The sequence below is a fragment of the Fukomys damarensis genome, unplaced genomic scaffold, assembly GCF_012274545.1.
Source record: "Fukomys damarensis isolate Sample0158 unplaced genomic scaffold, DMR_v1.0_HiC HiC_scaffold_12, whole genome shotgun sequence".
NCBI lineage: Eukaryota > Metazoa > Chordata > Mammalia > Rodentia > Bathyergidae > Fukomys > Fukomys damarensis.
In genome coordinates, this window is record NW_022900924.1 from 43,988,343 (window position 1) to 44,006,180 (window position 17,838).

The 17,838-nt window shown below is 39.8% G+C and overlaps 1 long non-coding RNA gene across 1 annotated transcript; it reads left to right on the top strand.

The window, feature by feature from the left end:
* Positions 1-147: 147 nt before the first annotated feature.
* LOC104862246 lies at positions 148-15,548 on the top strand. The gene is made up of 4 exons (XR_780232.1): positions 148-275; positions 9,398-9,562; positions 14,051-14,179; positions 14,797-15,548. It is a non-coding gene; the product is annotated as an uncharacterized LOC104862246 (long non-coding RNA).
* The last annotated feature ends 2,290 nt before the right edge of the window (positions 15,549-17,838 follow it).

Genomic DNA, 17,838 nt, shown 5'->3' on the forward strand with positions numbered 1-17,838 from the left:
CCCCCCCCCCCGGCCCCTCTCCCCCCAAACTTCCCGCCAAGATGGCGTCCCCGGAGCTGGCCTGCCGCGCGCCCACGTGATCGCCCTCCCCGCGCTCTCAGCCAATAGGAAGTGAGGAGGCGGCTCGCGCCGAGCCCGGGCCTCTCAGCTTTGCTACCTTAGGGTTGCGGAGGGTAGGAAGCGCAAGAAGGCCTGGGGACGGAGCTGGGGGACCCCGAGAATGTCCCGAACGCAGCACCTCGTCTAAAGCGGCGGGCACCGAAGCGGTTCTGAGGGTGAGATAGCAGCTAAGCAGACTCTACAGGTGGTCTGAGTAGGTCCGGGACAGTCCGCCTTTGCCACGCGCGAGCTTACTGCCCACCGGGGTGCCCTGCGGGTCTGAGCTAGCTGCGATCTGGGAAGATCACCCCCACTAGATCCGGGACTCCGGGTCCGAGACTCCCGTAACCCCACCGACCACCTGCCGTTTCCAACTCCACCGCAGAATGAGCGCCTGGGGCGCCAGTGGAGGCGCCCCAGTGGGAGAAGTGGACTTGGGGCGCTGGCGGAGCCAACCACGTCAGGGGCGGGGAGTTCTGAGAAGGGGATCTCCACGTTGCCTTCCACTTTACTGCTTCTTTTAAAGTTACTGTTCGCCTTTTAGTAAAAGGTTTAAGAGGTTGCGTGAAAGAAGGGCAGTAAACGGGGAAACTGGTTAACATGATTTTTTTTTTAATTGAAGGTTTCAGTAGAGGATTTTAAAGTCTAATTTACTGATTACAGGTATGAATACGTTTAAGGGTGGGGAGAGAAGGTTCATTCCTTCATTCGCTCGTGCATTCATTCCACCACGCCTGTGTCCCTTACCAGCCATCCTCTCAGGTATTACCCAAATTATGGCGGCCCCTTTAAGAACTCACCTTCTCCGGAGCAGAGCTCCTCTGATTAGGTTTCCAGCACCTCTGAGAGGAACTACTGGTGGGTGAGGACTCTGCTCAGAGGCTAAGCCACTCAGGTTGTAGAAGGCTATCTCAGAAAGCTCTCCAGGGCATTTGAGCTACTTCTAAGTAATAAAGACTTCCTTTTCCTACTGAGGTCCAGGTGAGAATTTATCCAAGGTCATCTGGAGTTGGTGACCTCTTTCAAAACCAGAAGGTTGTTTCAGATCAAGCTGACAGCGTTTCACTGAGGCTGCATCCATGGCCCAGTAAAAAAAAAAAAGTCCAAGAAGCCTTTCACTGTGAGCTGACAGTACCTCAGAGGTATGTTGACTACCGGGTTTCACTTCTGGATTGCACCGTGGAAACCTAAACTGTGAGAACCCGGATGACTTTAGAGGTAGGGGAGATCCACACGTTCAGGAAGGGAAAGAATATTGACTAATCAGTGTCAGAGTTTCCCAAAACTCTGGTCTCTTGGGTCTTTTAGCTCCAGCCCAGGGCTCTTTCCACTATGGTTTTGGACAACTTTATAATGTTTGCCTGTGTGTTAGCATCAAATCTCTGTGCTTTGTTGGATCGCACATGCTGGAATCTTGAGCAGCAGTTAAAGCGACTTTGCACAGAGGAAATGGGATGGGAAAGTCAAAGGGGGAGGAGCTCCTAAAAGGAAGGAACTTAATAGAGGGATATGGGTTAACGGTGAAAATGACATGCAGGTTATTATCAAGGCTTCATTGATGAAGAGAATTTATTCAGAATTCAGAAAGGAGGGATATCTGTCCTCCTACTGATACCACTCATTGTGTGTGTTTAGACGAGGGGGTGGGTAGAATAAGATCTGAGCTCTGCCCTCAAGGTCCCAAAGTACCATCACAAACAGACAAAAGCCAAAGAACCTTTCCCAGGGTCCACTGGGAACTAAAATGAAAATTTATGTATGTTCTCAATGTCATCCTTATCTTTTCCTAGAAACAAAAAGGAGTTTTTTGGTTTTTGTTTGTTTTTGTTTTTGTTTTTTGGTCATTCTCTGTAACAATACTCTTTGATTGTCAGGAGTGTCCAAAAAAGCAGGAATGAACATAACACTGATTCTACTGTTGGGGGCTAAGACAGGACCAGGCCTAGTATGAAGAGCCTGTACTATTTTTCATCCTTTCTAACCATCTGTGTTATTTATTGCTGCTCAGCAACTTTCTCAAAGCTTAGGAGTTTAAAACGTAGTAGCTTAGTAATTTAAACAATAAACCTCACTTCACAGTTTCTGTTAGCCAGGAATACAGGAGCAGCTTGGTTGGCTGGTTCTGTCTCAGGGTCTTATAAAGTTGAAGTCAAGTTGTCTACCAGGGCTGCAGACATCTGAAAATTTAACTGAGGCTTCCAGCATGGGAGAATTTTTCAGGATGGCTCATTGACATGGCTAGTAAGTCAACACTGACTGTTGGGAGGAGGCCTCAGCTTCTCACCACGAAGACCTATGGAAAGGATTGATTGAATGCCTTCATGAACAACAGTATCTTTCATGGCCTGCTTATTGAAGTAGCACTGTAACTCAGTCCCTTTGGGCTACTATAAGTAGCTAATTTATAAACAAGAATCATTGCTGGAGATAAGAAAGACCAAGACCAACGCACCAACAGATGTTGAGTGAGAGCCCTGTTCTTCATAAATGGCACCTTGAATCTTCACATGCCACAGGGGGCTCTCCCCCAAACCTCTTTTATAAATGCAATGAACCCTTTCATGGCTTAACCTTCCAAAGGCCCGGATCTTAGTATCATCACCTTCAAGGTTGAAATTTCAACATACTAAATCTAAGAAGTGGGAGGACGCAATTATTCAGACCATAGCACATTCCATTATTTCTATAATATCCTATCGATTATTTCTACCAGCTTCAAGGATATGATTGAATACCAGAAGGTAAGAATCATCTTAGAAACGATACCACACCATCACAACAGAAAACAGTGAAATCTGTATTTTTCCGAACAACTTTTATTTTCTCAAAGTCTTCCTTACTTTCTGCAGCTAAGTAAATAGGGCTCAATATAGGATCTGATTACTTTTCCAATTTCATCATTTTAAATACATGCACGCATAAGTATTTGAATAAGTAATTACAGCAAGAAGATATTAGTGGTTAAAGCTGTTCATACTACATTCCAGCTCCAAGTTGACTTTTCCTTTGAAAAGCTTAAAAGGAGTCACAGGACCACAAAGAAAGCCTCAAATCTCACATTGTTTTATTGAGATGTCAGAGATCCAGCCTCAAAAAATATTGCCTCTCAATGCCAAACTTTTCCTTCCCAGCCATCCTTCTGGCCAAGCTGCCTTTGGAGCTCCACATCTCTGGCTTTGTCCTCTCTCTCTTCACAGCCTCCAGCCTATTTTCTGTAGAGATGCACGGTCCTGCCAGCCTATTGCATCTTTGGCTTTCAGCCTAGCAGAGTAGGAGCATACTGCCTGTGCCAAAGGCAATCACAAAAAGAATCTGATGCTGTCAAAAAGGTTTATGCACACTTTGACTGCAAGAAGAATAGTGTCATGAATGACGGAGGTGGCCATAGTGTCATATTGCCAGGAGTACCCAGGTAACATTTCCTGACAGCACACTTGGAAAGATACCCTTGACAAACCCGGATCTGGAAAGGAGAACAACCAGAGCAATTGGGGATAGGAAACCCTCACCTGGAGGAACGATTGTAAAACCTCGGCGATTTCATTGGGAAAAGAGAGGGCACCTGGGAGCGTGAATAAAATTTTCAAACAGGTTTATTCTACAGATTTAGTTCTCCTCCCCTAACATGATTTGTCAGAACTTTCCGGTATGCCAAAGATGTGCCTCAATGTGGTAGGAGTTTCTCAGGAGGAAGCTGAATAAACCTAGCAGGGATTCCTTATCAGAGAATAGTAGATACCCTGGATAGAAAGTTAAATGACCTCTGGTACCAGCCAGAGTTCAAAGGCTTTGAAACTTTAAGTCTCTGCTGAACACTAAAATGATAGTATTGTTTTAGTCACTTTTTTCATTGCTGAGACACAATAGCTGATACCCACAATTTAAAGGACAAAATGTTTATTTTGGCTTGTGTTTTGTTTTTGAGATAGGGTCTCACTATATAGTTCAGGCTGGCCTTGAACTCACTGTATAGCCTAGGCTGGCCTCAAGCTCATTGCAGTCCGTTACTCAGCCTGCCGAATGCTGGGAATACAGGCGTGCACCACCATGCAGAGCTTTGGCTCACATTTTAGAAATTGCAATCTTTGCGTGGTCGGTCAGCTCTAGGTGGAAGCAGCAGGGTGGAAGGGTCTGGCAGAGAAGAGCTGCTCATGGCATAGTACACAGAAAGCAGAAGGTGAAGGGAGGAGCGGAGGAAGAAGATAAACCCTTTCAGACTACACCCTCAGTGAGCTGCCTCTTCCTCACCTCCTAATAGGGAGTCAGATATGAGCTCCTGTAATCCAGTTGTGTTAGTAAGTTTTTCTCTCTTTGCTGAGACAAAATACCCAACACCTGAAGTTAGAGGGGAAGGGATTTATTTGGCTTACAGTTCATAGATGTTTTCAATCCGTAATCAACTGACTCTTCAGGCAGGGATGACAAGCAGGCATGGCAGAAGAGAAACAACATGGCACACCCAAGGCAGCAAAGGTATCAAGAGAGTTTAACAGCATCTTTCTGCTCTTTTTATCTTATTCGGACTACCAGGATTAGGGTGGTGGCAAACTAATCACTCACATATAGTGGTTTAGTAATCCTATGCCCTTAACTCTAGCATCATACATTACAGATTCAACTTCCCCTAAAAAAGAAAGTTATACTTCATCCACATGAGGCTTTGGGGGCAAATGTAAACACAAACTGTAGCACCAGTCACCTTCCCAAAAGCCCCACCTATGAGCTCATGAGGCTCTTGGGGGACATCTAGATATAAACCATAACATTCCACCTCTAGTCCACAGAAGACTCATGCAAAGACTTTACTCAGTGTGTTTAGTCAATCTCTCAAGAGTTGGCAAAGTCCTAAGGCAAACTTTTAACTGTGAGCCCTTGTAAAAATTAAAAAAAAAAAAAATCTAAACACTTCAGGCATAGAATAGCACAAGGTAAACATTCTTATTCCAAATGAGAGAAATTGGGGGATAGAAACCAACGGGACTAAAAGCAAGGCCAACAACCAGTAGGGTAAACATTAAATCCTGTAGCTCTATTTCCGGCTTGGGGAGGGTTGTGTGACAATTTTCAAACTTCATAGGGCTTGGGTGGCCCTGTTACTATGAGATTGCAAGTGATTGCAGCCCTATGAGTTCGCTCTTGAGTTGGATTTGCTCACCCTTTGTGGCATTCTTGATATGTTCCATATTTCTTGATTCTTCAACTTCCAGGGGTTTCACTCTCACAACTTTACCCATTGCCCTCCTAGGCACAGTGTTTGGACTCTCAGGCCTTCTTCTGAAATTTGAGTGGAAGCCTCCCTGAGCGCATAACTCTTGTATTCTACATGCTGTGCAACAGGAGTCATATAAACGATACCAAGATCAGCTGCCAGCTTGAGCAGTAGCCAGGTCCTCTTGGGCCACGGCTCCAGAGGTCTCTAGAGAACTAGATGGCTGAGCACTATGAGCCAAATCACAGGGAACATATTCCCTAGGATGCTGTTTTGGAGCTTGGTGCTCTGGGACTTTCTTCTCCAAGCAAAATCTTTCACTTTTACAATTTGGAGCTTGTAAACCGTGAGGCCTTTCTGATTCCCAACATGCCCTTAAGCCATTTTTCCTATTGTTCTATTTCAAACTACTTGGCTTCTTTTTAATACTAATCTTTTTATCAACCAAACTCTCCTCTGTTCCATCTTTGCAGGTTTTTTATAGCAAAACTAAAAACTTTTAAAATGGGCATTTTGCTCTTGATTTTCAATATAAACCTGGCTAAACGCCCCCTGCAGAATCCCATGCCACAGGCTGAATGTTGGACTGCCTTGAAATTTCTTCTGCTAGATTAGTAAATTCACAGTCCTTAATCTCAGTCTCCTGCAAAGTCTCAGGACATGAACAAAAATGAAGAGAAATGTTCTGCAGATCATAATGTACATGGCTGGAGTCCAACTGCCGATAGAGTTCTTATTCCCAATTGAAGCCTTCTGAGCTTGGCTTTTATCTTCTGCATCAAAAAATTTTTCTAACAAAGTAATTAGAGAATAACAATATTTAATGTACTGAATACTGTGAAAAGAATGGCCAGAATGTTACTCATAATACAAGTTCTAGACAAAAAAAGACAATCTCATAAAAGAAGAAACAAACAAAAGGACAAAACTTACTTTTCAGTGAACAAAAGGAAACTAGTAGTATAAATGAAACAGAATAGCATGTATCTGAAAATATTTTTGAAACAATAGAATAGATAACTTGGGGGATTATTTTAAAAATCTCCCTACTTTTTTGTTTTGTTTTGGTTTTTAGTTTTGGGGTTTTTTTTTTAATTGAGACAGGGTCTCGCTTTATAGTTTGAGCTGGCCCTGAACTCACTGTGTAACACGGGCTGGCCTTAAACTCAGTGATCTTCCTGCGTCAGCCTCCTGAGTGCTGGGATTACAGGCATGTGCCACCATTGCCAACTCTTACTGATTTCTACTTTACTCTCCTCTCTCTTCTTTCTCTCTCTATACACACACACACACACACACACACACACACACACACACACACTGCATTTATATACACACACACACACACACACACACACACACACACACACACCCTGCATTTTATCAGTATTTTGATCTTCTAGGCTTCTACTAGAATCTCCCATTAAGCGTGGTTTACAGCACTCCAGGGCTGTTTTCCCACCCAGCATCTCCAAACCTTTCCAAAGTCCTCTTTCAAACAGGTTCCAATGGCATCTTAACCACATAGTCAAGTGCAGTCTCAGTGACAACCACTTTCTTCCTATACCAAAATCTTAGTCAGTTTTCTCATTAGTGAGACACAATAGCCAACACTCACAACTTGAAAGAGGAGAAGTTTATTTTAGCTCACAGTTTGTAGAGGTTTCAGTCCATAGTCTGCTGATTCCACAGCAGGTCAGTATGGCAGTGGGCCATGCTCACAGCATGGCAGCAGGGAAACAGGGACCAAGAAGGAGCAAGAAATGGAAATAAACACTTCCCGTCATGCCTCAGTGACCCACCTTTTCTGACCAGGCCCCACTTCCTAACAAGATTACATTATCCAATGGACACCTGAGGTCCATTTTATTTATATCAAGAATTGATTCCACCCAGATAAGGGAGGCCTAAGACTGACATTTTACTCATGGTTAATATTTACCAGAGTAAAAAGTATGCATTCTCTTTAAAATGTAAACAGTTCCCATATCCATGATAGGCAATCAGGCATTGAACTCTCACTTTCAAACAGAGAACCCATCAACATTTTGTGTAGGGGAAGTGGGAATGGTAGGGGAAAGGTGATAAGGGAAAAGAAAAAAAAAAGAGAAAATGAAAAAATGGAAATAAAGTATTTGTAAACAGGGAAGGGAGGAGGGGGTGAAGGGAGGGCAGGGACAAGGGGAAAAAATGAGAACCGAGACCTGTCATGTAAAGGTACAAGATCCCAATAATGAATGTAACTGTACTGTATACCTAAAATGTACCAATAAACTCAATGAGAGAGAGAAAAAAAATTCTATAAATTCTAAGTAGATACAGAACCTGATAATAATAATTTCCTCCTATTTGAACTTGTGACCTTATATTGACAACGTTCAAAGATAGACTTAACTCATTTTAGATTTAACTCATAGAAACCTGTGAAGCAAACTTATTGGTTATGTTCTTCCCCATTGCAGAGGTTGCTAAGTAAGAAGGAAAGAAATAACTCAGTTTAGAACATCACAGCTAGCTGGTAATAGAGCTAGGATTGAACATTAGTTCATTGTTTTTTCCATTAGTCAACATGGCCTTTTTTTCTACTTGGTTCCTTTCTAAATGAAAGACTAAAAGTGCAAATGTGTGTTGGAGGAGGTCCTATGCATGCAAACAATAGAGACAGAAATATAGAAAGACCCAGAGAGACTAAGGAGAAAAAAGAGGCTGAGAGATTTATATAAAATAAAGCAGAAGTAATGGACTATTCTGTTTATATTGCCTCTCACCTTAAAGAAAAATACACACATCCTGCTTAAATGTTATGACTAAATGATCTGGACTTTTAAAAAATTTCATTGCAAAAATGCTTATTTAAAACACCTCTCTCTTTACCCTGAACAAGTATCCTTGAGTATAAATGACCAGTTTTATAGATGCATGAAATGTCAAAACTAGAAGGCCCTTAGACACCATCTGGTACCATCCCTTGTTTGACAGACGTGAAATAAACTCCAGAAGAGATCCCAGGCAGCATCAGCACACAATTATCAGAGAATTTCCCCTGATAGCAGGAAGCTACTGGCAAGACAGGAATAATCAATCTTCCTCTTGGGGGGGGGGTGGTAGGAATTAGTAGGCTTTTCTAAAGATACATTTCTAGTTTAACCACATTTACCTCTCTGCTTTTGAAGAACCTGGGAGTCCTGAAAGAACCACAGTACCTTATTTGAAGTCCTTGGGCTTATACTAAAATCTCCTTACAGGGGAACCTCCTCACCCCAACCTCACCAGCATTCTGGTCAAGTAGATTGTGGGTAGGACCTCTCAGCCAGGTTATCTTTTTCTAGCCAGAGAACACAAACCTGGAAACATAACTGGGATTTGAAGCAATGCTTTTAGAATTTCAGGGAGTCATTTGTATTCCATTTCTGAGGTGGAGCTTGACTAATAGAATTCTGATTTTTCCCAATTGGACATGGATTGAGTGGGGTGACCTTTGGAATAGCAAACTGTCATCACCTTCCAAAATAAAGACTTCTGTGCCAACTTTTTACTTGGAGGAAATGACACTTACTAGAGCTATAATTTTCCAATTCCTCATGCTGTATAACCCTAACTTCCTGTATTATTCCCTTTTATTTTATGTTCAAGGAAGAATAGTAAACATAAAGAATCTTTTAAATCTTTCTTTTTAAATTTCCTTTAGATTAATTTCTTTCAAGATAATTTTATCAGCTGAGATTTAAGTATTTGTGATCAAGATACACACTACCTTTTATAAATAAGTTAGGCTTCAGTTGAAGAAACTTTTCCAAATACGTTTTCAAAACACCCTGAAAATTTTCCTAAGTTGGATATTATTTGAATTTGCAAATTACCACATGAATAAATAAAGCCAAGCCCAAAGGAAGCTGGGGAAAAATAATATAATAACAATTAGAAAGAGGAGGAGTTATGCCGATTATTCATGAAGGTGAATAAAGTAATTAAAAAATATGGAGGGAACAAATATTTAACAAGAAATGCCGACATAATAGTTTAGAGAAGGTTGAATCCAAGAAAACTACTGTATATCTCTATTCTTTTTCTCTCTCTCTCTCTCTCTAGAAAAATCAATCTCAAAATACTAGTATAAGAAGAAGCTTGTTCCTCCATCCTCCATGAAAATAAATGTGTTTAATAAACACCAACAAGATAGAGAATAGATAGAGAACTGGTCAAGTCCAAGATCCTTGGGATGGAGAAATTGGAAAATGCAGGTACCAAAAAAAAGTAAGAGAAAATTACTTGCATGTGTGTGTCATCAATTTATGATGGGTTATGTCCTGATGAGGCCATTGTAAGTTGGCAATATGAGTTACAAGGATTCAATACTTCTAAGCTACCAAACATTATGACTTAGCCTCACCCACCTTAAATATGATAAGAACACTTAATTAGCCTAAGTTGGGTAGAATTATCTAAAGCCTATTTTATAACAAAGTCGAATATCTCTTGTCATTTATTGAATATCTGTATCCAAAAACTGCTGGCAACATAATATATTTCCAGTTGCTTAGCTGAATGAGAGGAGTGTGGCTTACTGGGAGCCCCAGCATCATAAGAGAGTTACCACTTATGCTATCATAAGGCTATCACAAGTGTAGAAAATGGTTAACGTTCAAACTCCCAAGTGTGGTGCTACTTTTGCGCTGCCATAAAGCCAAAAAATTGTAAGTCAAAATATCATAAGTCAGAGACTGTCGTGTGTGTGGGGGTGTGCGATATACATGTTAACATGTTAATTGTGCATGAAGAATACAAAGTGCTATGTTCTATTAATTCAGTATACTCTGTGGATCTTTCTTTTTGCTGATACTTCTTAATATTTAAATCTAAAAATAAAAAAATTAAATACATTGTCTTGAGGAGCTAAAGAACTTGAGGCTCTAGATTCCACTGAAGATGAGTGCTATAGTTTACATGTGGATTGTTTCCCAAAGGCTTGGCTGCAGCCTGTGGTGCTACTGGGAGGTGGTAGAACCTTTGGAGCTGGAGTCGTCAGGAGGAGAGAGGAAGGGGACACTGAGATGCCAGACCCTTCCAATCTCTTTTTGCTTCCTGGATGCCATGTGCTCCCACCAAAGATGTACAGTGCCACCGCAAAACCAAAGTATTGGGGCCAAGTAGTTATGGACTGAACCCTTTTAAACCATAAGCCAAAATAAGCCTTTCTTCCTCATAAGTTGACTTATCTCAGGTATTTCTCACAATGGTAGAAAATGAATTAACACAATTAAGTATAGCTAGATATGGTAAGGTGGGAGTTGAAAATAAGGAAATGTCTAAATACCTATGTTAGGAAATGTTAGATATGAAATGTTAGTATGTGAAGCGACCACCTTCCCCCACTCTTCCAAAAGACAAGCATTTTACTAGAAAACAAGGGAGACTTTAGATTTTTGAACTGTCAGACACAGAGGAAGTGGTTGATGAGTTACAGTACTAAAAAGGGGAGACGAAGGGAAAATCTGCATATTGAATAGCGATAACTCCCTCACACCAATCCTTTGTCCTCCTTGCTATACATTTCAGAGAGAAAAGTTTAAGAATCTCAAAATAAAGGTCAATAGATGCATATAGTTGGGAGTTTCACAACAAAAGTTAGGCTGAGCCATAAAGAAAATGCAAATCCAAACCAGAATGAGCTATGACTTGACTCCCAAGAAGGCGATATGCAAAAGACATATCTGTTAGTAGTTATCTGTTATTACCATAACAAATGCATTATTATCATAACCAGGATGTGGAAAACTCAGAATCCTCATACACTGCTGGTGAGGACGGAACATGGTACATTCACTTTGGAAAATAGTCTGGCACTCTCTCAAAGAGTTAAACTTACAGTTACTACATGATGCAACAATTCCACTTCAGTACACTGAAGAGAACTGTAAACAGAAGCCTGCATGAACACTTATACAAAAATGTTCATAGCAGCGTTATGCATAAAAACCAGAGATTTGGAACTACACAAATGTCCATGAATTGAAAAATGGCAAGTTAAAATATGGTATGTTCAGCTGGTGGTGGTGCACATGCCTATAATCCAGCACTCGGGAGGCTCAGGCATTGGGATAGTTGCAAGTTTGAGGCCAGCGTGGGCTACATAGTGAGTTTATGGACAACCTGAGCTACATAGCAAGACTCTGTCCCCCCAAAAAAACTAAAAAAATTAAAAATGAATAAAATATGGTAATAGTCCATACAAGGACTACTACCCAGCAAGGAAAAGAAATGAATTACTAACAAATGCTACAAGTTGGATAAACCTCAATAATGTTATGCTAGGTGAAAGAAGCCAACTACAAGAGACCACATATCACATGACCCTATTTAGATAAAATATCCAGATTAGGCAAGTCTCTAGTATCAGAAAGTAGATTAGACATTGCTTGCATATAGGGGCCTTGTAGTGGAGGATTGTGAGGGATAAATGCTAAGGGATGAGAGTTTATTTTTTTAATGAAAATCAATACACCTAATATAAAAATCACTGAGTTGTACACTTAAAATGAATGAATTATAAGGAATGTGAATTAAAGCTCAATAAAACTATATTTTAAAAGATGTCAAGCTGATCACCTTATAGCCCTTTAAGAGTGATGAACAGTCAAAAAGCTCTTCCTAAACTCACAGAGAAAAAACAAACAAATAACCACTGTCGCTTCTTGGCCTTTTGGCTAAGATCAAGTATAAAAAAACCCTGAAACTCAGATAAAATGTGTCTAGGACAATGAAGAGAATATACAAAAAATTCAGAAAATTATAATTTATATTCTCAGCGAAGATATTGTGTCCATGAATTAGTAAGAGGAGACTATAAACAAAAAAGAAAGAGAAAGTTCTTTTTTTTTAAAAAAGGAAAAACAGAATATAAAACCCAGTGGAAGGGTTGGAAGATAATTCTAGGAAATTTCCCAGGAAAAACAGAAAGAAAAGAAAAAAGATGAGAGAGAGAGAGAGAGAGAGAGAGAGAGAGAGAGAGAGAGAGGGAAATACTATAGGAAAATGATAGGTGTGGTCAACAAGGGTCACCTAACCATAGATATTCTAGAAAAGACAAGGAAAGAAAATTAACATGTAAACAATACAAGAAATGTGGCAGAAGTTAAAGGAGTCTTTATTAAAAAAAAAAAAGCCTAGTGAGCACTAGCAATAATACATGTAAAAATATCCACAACAGTGATATTTTAGAATACTAACCATGTAATTTCTAAAGGCTTCCCAGAGAGAAAAACTTAAATCCATTACAAAGAATCAGAAAGAGATCAGAATTCTCAAAAGCACTGGAAGTTAGAAGACAGTGAAGCAATTCCTTTAAAATTCTAAGGAGAAATTATTTCCCTTAGGGTTTTATGTCCAACCAGATTATCAATCTGGTTGAAACTAAAAAGGAAAAAAAAAATGTTTAGTGTGCTTAGAAGATTATCCCATGCATGCCTTTTTAGGGAACCTCTAGATAAATAAACACTAGCAAAAGATGGCAAAAACCAAGACAGAGAACATAGACTTGAGAAATAGATACTCCCACATGAAATAGGTGAAGGGAATTCCCAGAGTGCTGGGTTGAGTCAATTTCAGGATTCTAGCTGGATAGCAGGACTTTGAGAGAAAGTAGTTTCTATCAGATGGTGCAAGTACTCCAAGTAGCCAAGAGACAATTGTGAATGCAACAAAGTACTTCATAGGTTTGATCATACAGAGCTTCTCAGAGCTGTGAGTGTGCAACTAATAACTTCTGAAAAATAAAATGTATAAGAAAGAAAATGTAACCACTGTACAGCATTTGCCTCAAAAGTACTATACTTTGTAACAGTGAAAGCAAGGTGATAATGAATACTGATTTAACAACAAGAAATTCAATTGCAGTCAGAGTATGGGACCAGTACATTAAAAGTTTCACCTCTCATAATAGAAATTCAACTCATTACACCAATTGCTTTGCTGGACAAAGCACCAGTCTTCTACATTATTTAGTGATGTAGGAGTAAATTCCAGAAGAAAGAGCTAAAAAGATGAAAAGTTGCCCTCCAGAGTGACGAGAGTGCAGAATCTCCTTTTCCAGTGCTCTGCAAAGTTCCTTCTGGGCAGGATGGAATGTGATTCAGCCTAGAGACAATTTCAAAAATTTCAGAATCTTTCCAAATTTAGTAGGTATGTGAGTACCTACAATTCCTAGAAACAAAGGTAAGACCCTTTGAGAATAAAAATGTCAAATTTTCCTCTTCCAAATTTATCCAAACTCCAAGTAAGGTCACTGTTCATTAGTATCCAGTATTAAGGCCATCATTTATGTTCTGATGCTTTTCAGGGTATGCTTTTAAATAAATTTTGAAATTCCGTACCTTGAGCTTAGATGTATCTTAGTAGTAAAGCATTTGTCTATGATACATGAGCCTCTGGTTTCCATTCTGCAAACAAAACAGACAAACAAAAAATCATATTTGTGAAAAATAGATTTGCAAAAACACATATATTTAAGAATAAAATTAATCTTCCATTCCCCATATTCACTTTTTTTTTTTTTTGAGACGGGTTCTCACTATGTAATTCAAGCTAGCTTTGAACTCACAAGGAAGTCCAGGCTGGTCTCAAACTCATGGTGATCCTCCTGCCTCAGCCTCCTGAGTGCCGGGATTACAGGTGTTCACAACCACACCGGCTCCTCATCACATTCTTTAAGTATGGATTTTAATAGGTTGCTTAATCATTTTGCAGGCCATCAGAGTTTAAAATGTCAAAGGGGACTGGGATAAGAAAGTAATTCAAGAAATTACTGTTATATATGATGAGAGACTGAAGATACAGACAATGACTGGATTATACTTGATGTGATCATAAAATATGGTGAGTACTTTAATCTTAAAAATTATTGCAGTAAAAATCACACTGCCATCAACACCCCTCAAAATAGTCCTTCTAACTTGAACTGCCCTCACTTTGTCTTTCTTGCCTCTTTCTGCTCTTTCTGGAGGTCTTTCTTGAGTATTTTTAGTTTGTGTGGCTGCCTCAATTTCCTGAACTGATTTTTACCTGATAACTTTTTTTTTTTATTCTGGGACTGGGGATCGAACTCAGGCCCTTGTGCTTATGAGGAAGGTGCATTGCCACTGAGCTAACTCCCTAGACCCTACGTGTTGACTTTTGATGGTCATTTTGACTGTGGAAGAGCCAGAAGCTGCACAGTACCAGATTGGGGGGATAACATGGATGAGGATGCACTGTAATGTTTTTGTGAGCCCCTTTTTCTATTGAGGGGCACTCGGCAGCAGCATTCACTGTATTTTTGGTCACATCTTATAAAGACACTCCGGAAAGAGGACTTCCAGAATGGCTTCAGAAAGTGGCAAGAACGATGGGACACATGTCTTTGAGGTGACAGAGAGTATTTTGAGGAGGATTAGATAATAAATTACCATGATTTCTAAACAATTTAAACACACATGCTATTTTTTGATCAACAGCTTGTATATATTTGACAACAGGACTCAGCCCAGGAAGCCAAACCACCACCTCTTCAGCGATTAGCCTAGAAGAACTGGATTTGCTCTGTCATTGCCAGCTTCCCTAATTTGTGCCCTTCTAACTCAGGACCAACCAGAGAAAGCCAAATATATTCTCAAATCAATCATATAAAATGCCCTGCTTCTACTTATCTCACCACTAGCATTTCCATGTCAATAGTCTTTAAATATGCCTGCCTGCCTGCCTGTTTCTCTGTTTCTCTCTCTCTCATCACTCTGTAGTCCAGGCTCGTTTGAGACCTCCTATGTATCATCTCAGGTGGCCTGGAAATTCAAATTCCCACCTCACTTCCCAAGCACTGGTATTGTAGATGTGTGACATCATGCCTGGCTTTTTTTTTTTTAAACTCTAAAGTCTCCCCTCTCCTCTGTCTTTGAGTTTCTGCAAATACAAGTGATTATGACTCTCCTTTCCTGTCCCAAGTTCTACAAAAGTAGCCTCTATTTGTTTCCATTCAGGTAGTCATCACTCATTTCCATAATGGCAAGAAAAAGTTCCTAAAAGGAGCAAACCTGACAGTGATAATAGAATAACTGCTTTGTCAGCTGTCTCAGAAACCCCATTGATCAAGTCGTTTGTTGAGCTGATATGGATTATGCCAGCACTAACATAGATTGTATATATCTTGGGCAGACATGTGTAAGAAGGAAATTACATGGCTGAAGCCTTAGGAGCTGAAAGTTCAAATCTTGAGGGCAAACTATTCACTTTAAACTTCTCAAAAGTTTCTTGGTTATGCGAAGAGTCCTCAGTACTGAAAACTATGCCAGAAAAACAATTACTAATAATAGTGTTTCATGCCAGTCTTATCAGAAAACAATTCTCAGTATCCCTAAAGCTTTGGGACATTTTTACAGCCATTGTAAAAATATTTGCATATAAAATCTAAAATTACTTGTCTAAGAATGCTCTCTCTCTCTCTCTCTCTCTCTCCCTCTTCTGTCCCTCTCTCCATTATATTCAATTTACTAATCTCAACCGCAAAGTTTTCACTAATAAAGTTGGCAAACAAAGCAGCTGAAAAACATCTTGCTCCAGGGAATGATACTCTAGTAAGTTTTACTGACGATAACATTTTCATTAGCACTGCTAATAAACTATGGTTATTCCTTTTGGGAGTTATGAGTTATTAAAAGAATTAAAACTTGAAAAAATACCCAAAGAATTATGCTCATCCATTTTGAATATGGCCACAGTGTGTGCAATAGAAAAATTAGTGAATATTCCCTAAAGTCATAGATGGCTTTTAAGCACTGCATAATTCTGGTAGTGCCATCAGGAGAGCAGTGTGCCATTGTTCATTAGAAGGATAATGTCATTATAATAGCCTTACTCAGCAGCATAAACCAGTTAAATGAAACACCAGAAAAAGAAAGGCAAAAGTTTGGTGAATCATTCTTGTTCTACTGTATATTGAGCTAGTAAGGAAGGCAGCTAGTGGTTTCATTTGAAGAATCTTCCAAGGAAATGTTGCGAGAGTATACAGTTCCTATAATTGTTCTCTAGGCTTCCTGATCTGTGTTCACAAAATTGTCTGTTTATGCAGCTTTGCAAGTCAATTGTGAACAAATCAGGAGACACTATTACAGCGATCCATGCACACCCATGTTTAGAGCAGCACAACTCATAAGAGCTAAATCTTGGAAGCAGCCTATATGTCCATCACCAGATGAATGGATAACAAAAATGTAGTACTTATAGTCATTTGTAAGGCAATGGATGCACCTTTAGACCATAATGTTAAGTGAAATAAACCAGACACATGAGCTTAAATATCACATAGTTTCTTTTGTATGGGAAACCCAAACTATAAATAAAGAGCAAAATAAGGTAGATAATAAGAAATAGGGAGATAGATCTTTTTCAAATGGGAAGGGGGACTAAGAGATGGAGGGAGGGAAAGTAAGGGGGTGAAAAAGGAATTAAGATATATTACATACATGTTCCGACTCCACACAAGGAATGTAATCACATAATAATAAAAAATTAAAATAAAAAACCCTCAAACCTAATATAGCATTTAGGAAGATCTCCTTGGGCCAGTGCTTTTGAATCCTTTCTTTCCACTATGACCTTATTTGGAAACTTGGGTGGGACTAGTACTGACCTGATCCAAAGAGCCAGGAAGTTCAGCTCAGGCGACTCTAATGGTCAGTCCATTCTCTCTTCTCCCTTCCTCCTTTTATTTCTCTCTTCTTTCCTTCCTTCTCTCTCCCTCTCTCCTCTCTCTCTCTCTCTCTCTCTCTCTCTCTCTCTCTCTCTCTCTCTCTCTCTCTCTCTCTTTCTTTCTTTCTTTCGTGATACCAGGGATTGAACTCAGGGATTTTATACTGAGCTATATCTCAGCATTTAAAAACTTTATTTATTTATTTATTTGTACCAGGGATAGAGCTCAGGACCTTGCACTTGTGAGGCAGGTGGTGGAACCACTGAGCTAAGTCCCCAGCCTATCCCAGCCATTTTAAAAATTATTATTGTCTGCTACTGCTTGGTAATAGTGAGGAAGACAATGGTTGCCTGACCAATGTCTGGGTAGATGCTAGGGTAGAGGAGTCTCAGCCGGCAGTGGCCAGAGAGGCATGGAAGAGCCTCACAGGCGATGGCCCAGCTGACTGAGTCAGATCCTGACCCTTAAACCAAAGCAGAGTGTGAAGAAAACTAAACTCCAGCTTACTGTATTTCAATACTGTGTCATAACAGTCAGATAATTTTCCACTTGTTCATCAAGATGGAAAACTCATCAGGAACAAGACAAGGATGCCCACTATCGCCACTTCTCTTCAATATAGTTCTGGAAACATTAGCCACAGCAATTAGACAAGAGAAAGAAATTAAAGCAATAAAGATAGGAAAGGAAGAAGTTAAACTCTCATTATTTGCTGATGATATGATACTCTACATTGAAGATCCAAAAAACTCCACCAAAAAACTTCTAGACTTAATTGACAGATTCAGTAAAGTATCTGGATACAAGGTGAATA